Source organism: Magnolia sinica, chromosome 3 (genome assembly GCF_029962835.1).
Source record: "Magnolia sinica isolate HGM2019 chromosome 3, MsV1, whole genome shotgun sequence".
In the NCBI taxonomy this organism is placed as follows: Eukaryota; Viridiplantae; Streptophyta; class Magnoliopsida; order Magnoliales; family Magnoliaceae; genus Magnolia; species Magnolia sinica.
Window position 1 is genome coordinate 22,143,161 of NC_080575.1, and position 12,403 is coordinate 22,155,563.

A 12,403-nucleotide genomic window follows, 5' to 3' on the forward strand; every position below is an offset into this window, starting at 1 on the left:
GTGCCATGTGTCTTGTCTAGAACCATACAAGAAGTCCTGGTTGATTCACCTTGGACGGCCATGTGCCCAAAATTATCACTTAGTGGACGTCGCTTCATAGCCAATGTGCTGCAAACACGCCGCAAAAAAGCCTATGGTCCACATTTTACATAACTCCATCGGTCCCAAAATTTAAGATTTATATCATCCTAACCATTTCGTCTGTATATTTATGAATTAGCCACCTCTTGAACGGTTCTGATTACTATAAATGAAGACGATTTGTGATAGATATTTTCAGGGCGCACCAATTTATATAGTCTCTAAATGCACCATTGTTTTTTGGCAATATGATATAGTCTATAGGCCGACCGGAATCGTGCACGTAAAACGCCCAAGTTATGTGGGACCCACCATGTTTATATATATATCCACTCCATCCACCAGGTGAGAAACGTTATTTGAACCGTAAATAATAAAACATATTAGCACAAGATAATGAAAACATTGCAAAATCTTTACTAAAACCTATAAACTTACGTGGAGTGGCTGACCTGGCTTTTATTTCATCATAATTTCTGTATCTTCATTAATCTTGATAACATACACCTGATAATTAATGACTTTGATGAAAGATACACATCATGGTGACCCCACACACAAACATATGGTCGGCATCCCATCCCAATTGTTCCCTATGGTTTGACCTACCTTAGCTTTTCATCCTTCTAATTCTTTTATGCAGCACCTAAAACTAAAGTTATAACCTGATGGACGGAGTGGATTTTACATATTCAACACGGTGGGCCCCACGGATCTTGCGTGTTTTACGCTCTGGGTACAACTGGCGTTGTAGAGGTTTCAACGTGGTAGGCTAACTGCACGATTTTTACTTTCTTCAAACTTGGAAGGAAAACTACCTGACGGGAGCGGATTAGGTATGACCCCGGGTAAGACGCTAGTGGGTATTTCCCTAATTCTAGGGCCCACTTTGACTTATATATTGTCTATCAACGCCGTTCATCCATTTTCCCAGCTCATTTTAGTTGATTTTACAAAAAATAAATCAGATCTAAATTTCAAGTCGACCCCACCACAGCAAACAGTGGTCATTGAACCCCCACCGTTAAATACTTCTTAGGTCCTACCGTAATGTTTATTTACCATTCAATCTGTTGATAAGGTCACATATACCTGGATGAAGGGAAAACACAAATATTTGAAACGAGCTATCTCCAGTCAGTCTGCCAGTTGAGCTATGGATCTAGGTGTATACTAACAATCCAACCCTAAAAAAAAAAAACCTTTTGCAGCCGGCAAGAAGTTTTTAAAGGTTGGTCTTCAATCCCTATTGTGTGGTCCACTTTATATTTAAGACCTGTTTATGTTTTTAGCCCATACACTAAAATGAGCTGTCAAAACTGATGGAAAGGGGCCCTACGGTCATGGAACACCCAGTGGCGTGTTACCTAGCCACACCTAATCCGCTTCTCCTATTTGATACTCTGACGTCGTATGATGCTTGATACGGAGGCACTAACAATCTGTAGACGTGGAATACATTAACTCAAGTGAAACTGTATAAATTGTGGATCCCACTGTAACTACGTCACGGTCCCAAAATTGGATTGGTTGAACAATCCCAACCTTTGATTCATGGACACATAAATAGGACCGTTGGATACTTTTCATTTCAACCGCCCAATAAATGTCCTCAATCCGAAAGTTACATGCAAATAAGTGTAATTTTCGTTTGCCATACATTTAAACTGGGATATATAAATTTTCTGGTTCAGTTTGAATTATTTATGTGCCAGGTGTACAGTTTCCTGGCGCCTGCGTATCGTCCATCACACTCTGTCGGAGTATCAAAGCTACTCTGGTGGGAAATCATCCTAAAAAAGGAAGAAAATAATTTGTTGATTTGGTCAACAGTCGGTCAGTGGCTTTTTCATCCATGTGGAAAATGTGACATATGATCTAAACCGATCACCAGGTAGGCCCTACCTTGGATGGGCCATATCCCATATTTCACACCGATTTGAGGGTCATAAGCCTTTGATTGGGGGATTTTGGGGAATTAAAATTGGATGGTCGAAGGAAGTTTGATTAACTTGTATTAACAGCATCAGTTTTTTATCGTTAAAAGTCTTCCAATTAAATGGTGAGGATCTTCGGATGCATTTGATTTTTGGGATATGGCCCATCTGAAGTATGGCCTGCCTGATGGTCGGTTCGGATCTCGTACACGATTGTAAGTTAGTTAATGAGAAGCCAAAGAAAGTGGCCACCTCCATAGCGTAGCCCTAACATAGTAAATGATCCAGTGCGGGACACCAATAGCGTAAATTCGTTGACTCGGAGAAGGGGGCACGGCTTCGATGGATGCCTGACTGTGGGGCCACTTTGATTTATTTCCCTTACATCCACGCCGTCCATCCGTTTTGAAAGATCATTTTAGATTATGATTTAAAAAATGAAGCAGATTCAAATCTCAGGTGGACCACACTACAAGAAATAGTGGTGATTGACCATTAACAACTTCTTGTGGGCCACAAAAGTTTATTAAGATGATATTGGTGTTGTCATTTCATCTAGGTCTTTATGACCTTATCAATGAATTGGATGGTAAATAAACATTCCGATGGCCCAAGGAAGTTTTGAATGGTAGGTACTCAATCACCATTTTTCCTGTGGTGGGGTCCACTGAGATTTGGATCTCCTTCGTATTTGGGATCATTCCATAAAATGAGCTGTAAAAACGGATGGACAGCGTGGATGTAAGGTACATACATCGCGGTGGGCCATAGTCAGGGATCCACCGAAGCCGCAACCAACTAATTCACCCAACTTGCATTAGTGGACACCCATTGTGAGATTCATTCCTTTACCCTCCGTGGATAGTAATGGAGGATGACTATAGTTAAACATGAGACGAGTTTGAGTCGAGTTAGGCCAAGCTCAACTGGCTCGACCCTACCATGACTCAAGCTCAAGCTCAAGCTCAGCTCGAGCTCACCTCTGAAGCTTGCTTCAGCTCACTAGTTCGAGCTGAGTTAAGGTGAGATTGAGTTGGGTCGAGTTGAGTTAAATGAATTTTTTTAAAATATTGTTTTAAAAACTGTAATAAAATTATTAAAATGATAAAATTAATATTGTTAGAAACGAGGTAGGTGCAATGTTAGTGTATAATAAGTTATTATAATTTGTTACTACAAAATCTTAAATCCACTCAACATACATCAACTTGTTAATATGGTCCATATGAGAAACGTCTTCCTGACCGACAGATAAGAGAGTTATCACCTTCATTTGAATTAGATCCATAAACATTGATTTCGTTGTCCCATCTATTGGATACATTTCTAGTATCATCGATGACAGGTGTTGGGAAGCGCGGAAGGTGAGCCCTCAAGATCTGACGGTCTACACGATGTTTGGAACCTTTACAAAGCAAAAGATTGACGCTCCAACGGCCCGCCTATCTACTACTGGAGCAGATGGAACTATTCACACCTCTGATCCTACGGTATATAGTGGCTCCGGATTGCGATCTATGGATCAGATCGTCCCAAGGACAAGCTAAAATGGACAGACTACCGTGCACACTATATCTCTCTGTATACTCTCGGTATTTCGTATGATTGTATTTTTTCGTTGTGAGAGAGAGAACGCATCCCTTTTATAGGAAAGGAGGGAGAAGTCGGATGAGATGGGATGAAACCATATTATCCGGTCAAATCCCTATCTTTTATCATATTTCAAATTCAAAGTTGAATTTGAAATCTCAACCGAATGAAAAAGAAGGCCGGAGAAAGCTTAAACATGTGGGACACACCCACTAGTGATTGCTCACCAGTGGGCCCCACTGGCCTACGTCCAACATCTTCCACTCAATCACATTGTGGGATAGGCATAAAATATTTGTCCATCTAACTTACCTAATAACAATCAAAAACCAAACATCGCGATCAAAAGAATCAGAGGCGTGGGACCTGCTGGATCACCATAATCTTCTCACAGGTGCTTAAGTACTAAGTGACCACCTGACTAGTACTCAATAACACAAGCTTTGCAATGCCTGTCCTAGTCCGCATGACCACACCAGATGGAGTTAACTCCCGACCTGGAGTACTCGGCCAACATACGCACTTATCCAACTTATCGAGTTATTATGAAAACTTGATTTTTCACAAACTTCGAATAAAACCAATTCAAAGCAATACTTATATATATATATATATATATATATATATATATATATATATATATATATATATATATATATATCTATATATATATATATATATATATATATATATATATATATGCTTTTTAAGAAAAATACTGTTTACAAAAGTCTAAAAACAACTCGATACTGCCGGCGGATAAGTCTTCAAGTGTGTATTCATAGTTCTAGAAACTTGGTGTAGCTGTCACGGGATCTTCCCTACGCAAATGTATAATTTGGAATTAATCAAGCTGCTTTCCTAGTGTAACTGAGTCTGGCCAATAAAGGATCTTTCGTCATAATACACTAAAGTAGCAACACTCAATCTCATCCTCATATACACAAGAGGAGGGTAGCTAAGGACACAAAGAGTCATCTACGGGACTGGCTACTCGCACGTTGCAATGATTAGATCGAATCAAAGCAATCTGTAGGTAATAGGTCCCAGCACGTGGCTACAATCCACGTCGTAAAGTAGACAATACTAGGTGAATGTCGGGTCTACAATACGCAGGTCATTCTACATAAGGTACGACTCATCTCATAACCTCATAATCTGGCTTTAATTTCAGGTCATAACATTGATCGCATGTAACGGAATGGTGTGATTATGTTATTCGACTTTATCAGTCTCATCTTCAATCTTTATAAGATTGTAGGCAGATACGACTCACTCATATCATCATCCTTTATTATTCATAATAAAGGGAAGTTCATACCTCAATGTATAAACATAGCCCCAAATGTACATCTCTTGTACATTCAAGATTGGTCAACCCGTGCGAGTGGGTGACTGGCTTGCCGACAAAAAATAGAAATCCTACATGATTTCAAGGTAAATGTTGATGATCTTCATACCTAGTTATATTAGTGTTCAATACTGAATAAAAAGGAATATAATATTCATTAATGAAAGATCAAAGGTTCTACAAAATAAGTACATCAGTCAAGCTTTCCTCTATCCCATCTGCCTGACGTGAACCTGAAATAGATCTCTAGCTATAGGTTTCGTCATGGGATCAGCTATCATCTCCTTAGTAGGAATGTAGCTGAGGGCGACCTTCTTATCTCTCACTTGATCACGGACGTAATGATACTTGATCTCAATGTGCTTGGATTTCTGGTGGTGTTTAGGGTCCTTTGCCAAGTCAATGGCAGAAGTATTGTCTATTTTCAGCAATATAGGTTGACGAACACTTGGTACAACACCCAGACTCAATAGAAATCTGCGAACCCATACACACTCCTGAACTACAGCACAACATGCAATGTACTCGGCCTCCATAGATGAAAGAGCTGTAGATGTATGTTTCTTACTCGACCATGAGATAGCTCCTCCTCCGAGTAAGAATACATACCCTGAAGTAGACTTTCCCTCGTCGGCGTCATTACCCCAAGCAGCATCAGAATATCCTTTGAGCTCGAGGCTTGTTCCTTCATAACACAACATTAGGTCTTTTGTTCCTCTAAGATAGTGGAATATACGTTTGACGGCTTGCCAATGAGACTGTCCCGGGTTACTCTGATAACGGTTGACTATGCCAACTGCATAGCTAATATCTGGTCTGGTGCAAAGCATAGCATACATTAAGCTCCCTACTGCACTTGCATAAGGTACTGAGGACATAGCCAATTTCTCGGTTTCAGTCTAGGAACACGATTTCCTTTCTAGCTTGGTAGCTTTATCCATAGGGGTTTCAACAGCTTTTGAATTTTCCATCCTGAATCACTCTAAGATCTTTTGTATATAGGTTGCTTGAGACAAGCCTAAAAATTTCTTAGGGTGATCCCTGATGATTTTTACCCCAAGAATAAAGTTGGCTTCATCGAGGTCTTTCATCTCAAAGTTCGAGAATAACCAATCTTTAGTCAATATTAACAATTGCATGTCATTACCAGCTAACAGGATATCGTCTACATATAGAGATGGTATCAGAAAAGATCTTCCAGACCGTTTCATGTATACACAATGATCTTCTTCACTCATCGTGAATCCAAAAGTGGTGATGGCCAAGTGGAACCTCATATACCACTGTCTTGAAGATTGCTTTAACCCATAGATAGATTTTAACAACTTGCAGACTTTCTTTGGATGCTTCTTGTCCACATAACCCATGGGCTGTTGCATGTATATCTCTTCATCCAAGTCACCATTTAAGAATGCGGTCTTTACATCCATCTGATATAACTCTAAGTTTAAACTTGCGACAATGGACAAGATCATGCGGATTGAGGAGAACTTTGCAACAGGTGAAAAGGTCTCCTTGTAATCAATGCCTTCTTGTTGTGTAAAACCTTTAGCAACTAATCGTGCTTTATACTTGTCCACTGTACCATCTGCCTTTCTTTTGATCTTAAGTACCCATTTATTACCTATCGCTTTGCGATTGGAAGGCAGATCAACAAGTTCCCAGACTTTATTCTTCTCCATGGAAGCGATCTCTTCGTCCATAGCATTTACCCAATCGGCCGAGTTAGAAGATAATAATGCATCCTGATACGAATCAGGTTCATCATCATCAACTGCAACGCAAGAGAATGTTTGCCCCTCAATATCGAAGTATCTTCGGAGAATCAATCCTCTTTCGCTTCGACGTAACTCAGGAGCCTGCTGAGATGTCCTCCCACTGTCCTGGTGAACTATAGGAGCATCTTCATCTTGAGGAGCAGAACTCCCACTCTCCTGAGATACATCGGATATTTCAAAAAGTTCTATTGGAACCTTTTGCTTCACTCGGCTTGGGTATCTATCTTCAACGAAGGTCACGTCTTGGGATTCTATCTCAATCCATCGTCTATGATCCTCATAAACTAGAACGTATCCCTTTGAATGCATAGGGTACCTAATGAACACGCATTCAATGGTTTTACTATCAAGTTTATCTTTATGTTGAGTAGGTAGCAAAACATATCCCAAAGATCCCCAAGGGCGTAGGTTGGCTAAAGAAGGAGTCCTCCCAGACTACATCTCATATGGAGTCTTAGGAATGGTTTTGGATGGGACTCTATTAAGGACGTAAACGGCTATTAACAGTGTGTCTCCCCAAAATGTGGTAGAGAGATTGGCTTGTGCCATCATCGATCTAACCATGTCCAATAGTGTCCTATTCCTCCTTTCTGCAACACCGTTTTGTTGTGGAGTGTAAGCCATTGTGTACTGCTGAACAATTCCAACGTTTTCACAATATGATTTAAACGTTTCAAATGTATACTCGCCACCTCTATCGGATCAAAGAGTTTTAATCTTTTTCTCAAGCTGATTTTCCACCTAAGCTTTATATTTAAGAAAACAATCAAAAGCCTCAGATTTGTGTGAGATGAGATACACATACCCATAGCGCGAGTAATCGTCAATGAAAGTGACAAAGTATTGACATCCGTTTCTGGCATGTACATTAAATGGTCCACAGATATCTGAATGGATTATCTCTAATGTGCCCTTAGACCTAGCCGCTTTGGGAAATGGTTTCTTCGATGTCTTCCCGGACACACAATGTTCACAAAATGGCAAATCAACTTTAGATAAAGAGTCTAACAGACCAGAACGTACTAGTCTTGTCATACGATCTTTTCCGATGTGACCTAACCTGGCGTGCCATTTTTGAGATTCAAATATTACATTTTTATTCGACATAGCAGATAAAGCAAGAGGGGCATTATCACAATCTACGTCTAGAATAAATAAATCTGAAATTAAATTTCTCCATGCAAAGATGAGGTTATTCTGTCTCAAAGAAACTTTAGTCCTGAAAAATCGAATATCAAAACCATCAAATAATAACCTAGAAACAAAAATTAAATTCCGACGCATCCCCGGTGCAAAAAGAGTATCACGAAGGATTATTGTTTGCCCTATGCGCGTACGGAGATGGAGAACGCCAATCCCTAGTACGTCTTCAACAGCGTTATTGCTCATGTACAACTTGTAACTTCCTTTGGCTACAGGCTGGAATTCCTCGAGTCCTCGATGACTTTGTGTCACGTGCTTTGTTGTGCCTGAATCCAGAATCCACTCGTTAGATATAGTATCAACGAAAAGAATTTCAGAACAAGCGCCTACATACAAAGTCTCTTGTGACTGAGAAATTACCGTCTTTTTGTGGGCACACTGCTGAGCATAATGGCCAAAATTTTCACAGACAAAACAAATTACATTTCTCTTTTTCTGCTTCTTCTTTCCATTCCCCTTCTTGAGATTTGGAGGAGGTGTTGTGGTCTTCTGTTCTTGATTATTCTTCTTCGCCTTCTTGTGAGCTTTGAACCGTTTATTGTTAGCTTTTCGCTTATGGGTCTCTACTATAAAGGCCTTGGCCGAACCTGCCTGAATTGTATCCATTTCAACCTCACTACCAAGTGACCACAAAAGTCTCTGAACGTAATGATAGAATCAGTATGGTTCAGAATTCTCTTGATTTGGGCCCAAGATTCAGGCAAGGAACGGTGCATGGCTATAATCTTCTGATTTTCAGTCAATTTGCACATAACATTCCTAAGGGCACTTATCATTTGCTCCATCTTACGAATATGATCTTTGATGGGACAGCCGACAGGCATCCTGTACTCCTGGAATTCCAATTTCATTGCCCTAACTCTCGCATCTGACTTCTACGCATAGGCATCTGTCAGTGCTTCCCAGATTCCCTTAGCGGTTTCATGCACTTCATACGTAGGTATGAGTTCTTTGTGCATAGTGCTAAGAAGGACATTACGGGCTGAACGATTTTATTTTCGCCACTTATTATAGCGAGTCATCGCAACCCTATGTTCTTGTAAATTTCTGTTTTCAGCCAGGATGGGTTCCTCTTGAACTACATCGAGTGTGTGAGATATGTCGTCCTCGTCTAGAAGGCATCGTACTGCGCGGGACCAGTCTTCGTAGTTGTTGCCGTCGAAATGTTGTCCTTTTAGTTGTTCAGCGATTAATGCTTTGGTGGTCATCTCTACATTGCATGAGTATCACTACTTAGCTATGATCTAAGGTATTGACACTAATCATCAGCATTTCTACATTTTCTACAAATTTTCAAAGTATAAAAGTAGTAAACGCATCTTAATGAGATTTGAAAATCCATATACCCGAATGGGCGGTGTAGAACAATCAAGTTCTCCTTTTAAGATGAGATTTAATGCTTTTATAAGAATAAATTTATATAACGAGCAACCTACCATTACTTAGTTACATACATCATTTGGTAGAGGAGAATAAACTCCCACTCAGGTTATGCACAACCTATTTTTGTGTATAGGAAGTATCTAAGCACTAAGTTTTACAATTTCTAATGAAAAATAAATAAATAAATATGGGGCTTAGATCTAAACACATCAAGCTAAATATTTTCTCATATATAAACATCATCATCAGAAAGAAAAATGAAGTGCTAAGATACAGGAGAGTTTTTTTTTTTTTTTTTTTTACCTATGATCATGACCATTAGTGATGGATTTGATCATCACCGTTAATGATCATTATTAATGATGGATCCTTTCATCAACATTGATCATCTTGGTTGATGATCATTTCGATCACTAATGAACTCTTAATCAACAATGAAGAAAATTTTATAAAAGAAACAACATTCATATGCATGTATAATTGATCAAATCTAAAAATCAAGTATAAAGTAGCAGCATGAAATAATGAGAAAAAAAAATCGATTTAAAGTTTAGGTGGGCCACACCATTCTAGCTTATATGGATCAGGACTATCTTTTAAAAAAAAATGGTGGTACACCTGATTCAAAACCGTTGGGCGTTTTAGGCCTGAGCCAACACAGACCTGTAGCTCAGGTTAACGTAGTACCATCCACACTAGGAACCAAGTAGCTTAGGCTTTCACTCAAGTTACATGACTCAACCACTCATTTTAGAACAGCCGAGCCAGCAACACTGACAGGACTATATTCTACGAACCCAAGTCAGCCGCCCTCATCACCACAATGGTAGATGTTCATTGTACAGTGTGGCCCATTTTATAATTATTTTTGCCTGTATTATCTTATATCCAAGCTCGCCTGTTGGATAGACGGTTTGGATACTACTCATACCATGTGATCAGACCTACATATGTTGCTGACATTAATATAGCTGGTGTGATTGAACAACAGCCAATTCGTTTCTTCTTCATACGGCAGCTATATTTATGGCAGTGTATTTGAATACAACAACTAAATGGCTGGTTTTATTCACATCAGCCAATTCGCAGTAGCTATGCTTTTGTATCCTGTCGGTCTGATCATGGTCCATGCAATAATATATATGTTTCTTTTAAAGACTCAAAAAAAAAAGGACACGTTAATGTGCTATGATCATGGTCCATAGGGCCCACATTCACAAGCACTTGTCAATGTGAATGCACTTCAATGCACATATCAACGTGAATGGGCCATCTTATTCAGTGGGCCACCAACATGATGTTGTGGGTCTAATTGGATGGTCAGATTGGATACAGTACATATCATGGTACATATCAAGTAACCCATGTAAATACAACTTCTATTTCTGTCAACGTAAATAAAACACATAACGTGTCTTAGTTGTGTACGTCACTGATGTACACTAGCCAATCTGATTCTCAAGTGTGCAATCATTTATGGCATGTTGTACACTAGCCAATCACATTACATGCACATGAGCCAACACATGTACATGTACATCAGCCATCACATGTGACAAGTCAGCCAACACACGTGACACGTGACACGTATATGTACAGAAGCCAACACACGTGCATGTACATCAACCAATCATTCATGTATGGTGAGATACGTCACCGGCTATAATTTTAGTGGTATAGTTCAATACAATAACAACTATTACTATATATTTTTTTTTATTTTGTGAGATGCACACGCATGTGGTATGACTGTGATGTACACGCATGTGATATGATGCATAATGTGTATGGAAACTTAATCGGGCTTACAGGCAAATGGCATACGTGTATACATTTATGCCGATTATATTTAAAGCCAGGATACATGCATATATTATATGTATCCTCATGTGTGTATCGAAAATCTATTCCACCGTACACATACTGATCCAATACCATTCGAAAGTCAAAGATTCCAATCCAAAAAAAAGGTTGGGTCACTTACCTTTTTAGATGAATATAATCGGAGATCCGCCGTTAAATATTCTCTGATACCACTGTTAGAAAGCGCGGAAGGTGAGCCCTCAAGATCTGACGGTCTACACGATGTTTGGAACCTTTACAAAGCAGAAGATTGACGCTCCAACGGCCCGCCTATCTACTACTGGAGCAGATGGAACTATTCACACCTCTGATCCTACGGTATATAGTGGCCCCAGATTGCGATCTATGGATCAGATCGTCCCAAGGACAAGCTAAGATGGACAGACTACCGTGCACACTATATCTCTCTGTATACTCTCGGTATTTCGTATGATTGTATTTTTTCGTTGCGAGAGAGAGAACGCATCCCTTTTATAGGAAAGGAGGGAGAAGTCGGATGAGATGGGATGAAACCATATTATCCGATCAAATCCCTATCTCTTATCATATTTCAAATTCAAAGTTGAATTTGAAATCTCAACCGAATGGAAAAGAAGGCCGGAGAAAGCCTAAACATGTGGGACCCACCCACTAGTGATTGCTCACTAGTGGGCCCCACTGGCCTACGTCCAACAACAGGAGATATGTTTGCAGATCTGGAGCTTCTATCTTCTTCGAGATAATTGTTTACTTCTTCTAAATCATAAGGTGGTAAAACTTTACTATCATGTTCGTGTATAGATTTAACTAACTTTTTAAAATATTTTTTTATGAGCCAATTTACAAGGAATTCCCAACATCTTATAGGATGAGGAGAGACTATAGAGAAACTTTAATGTTTTATGACACTTCTTACTTCATATGCTCAGTCCTACTTCGGCATCATGTTGTCTTGGAAGACATGGACATCTAGATACTTTTGTCTCCTTCCTACTTATTTTCAATGCAAGTTTCAATTGTTCTTCTTATAGAGCTTTTAATCCGGCATTCTCCTCTTCTTCTTCCCTATTAATTCATCACACACTATCTATTTCTGAATCTCCATAAATTATAATAGGCTTTATTATTATATTGTTTGTGGCTAGTTAAATTTGATATGGAGTGAGTGGACTTTTTCTTGTTTAAGTCCAAGAGATCTTGGAATAAAATTTATACTTCCTACGAGGCATTGGGGACAT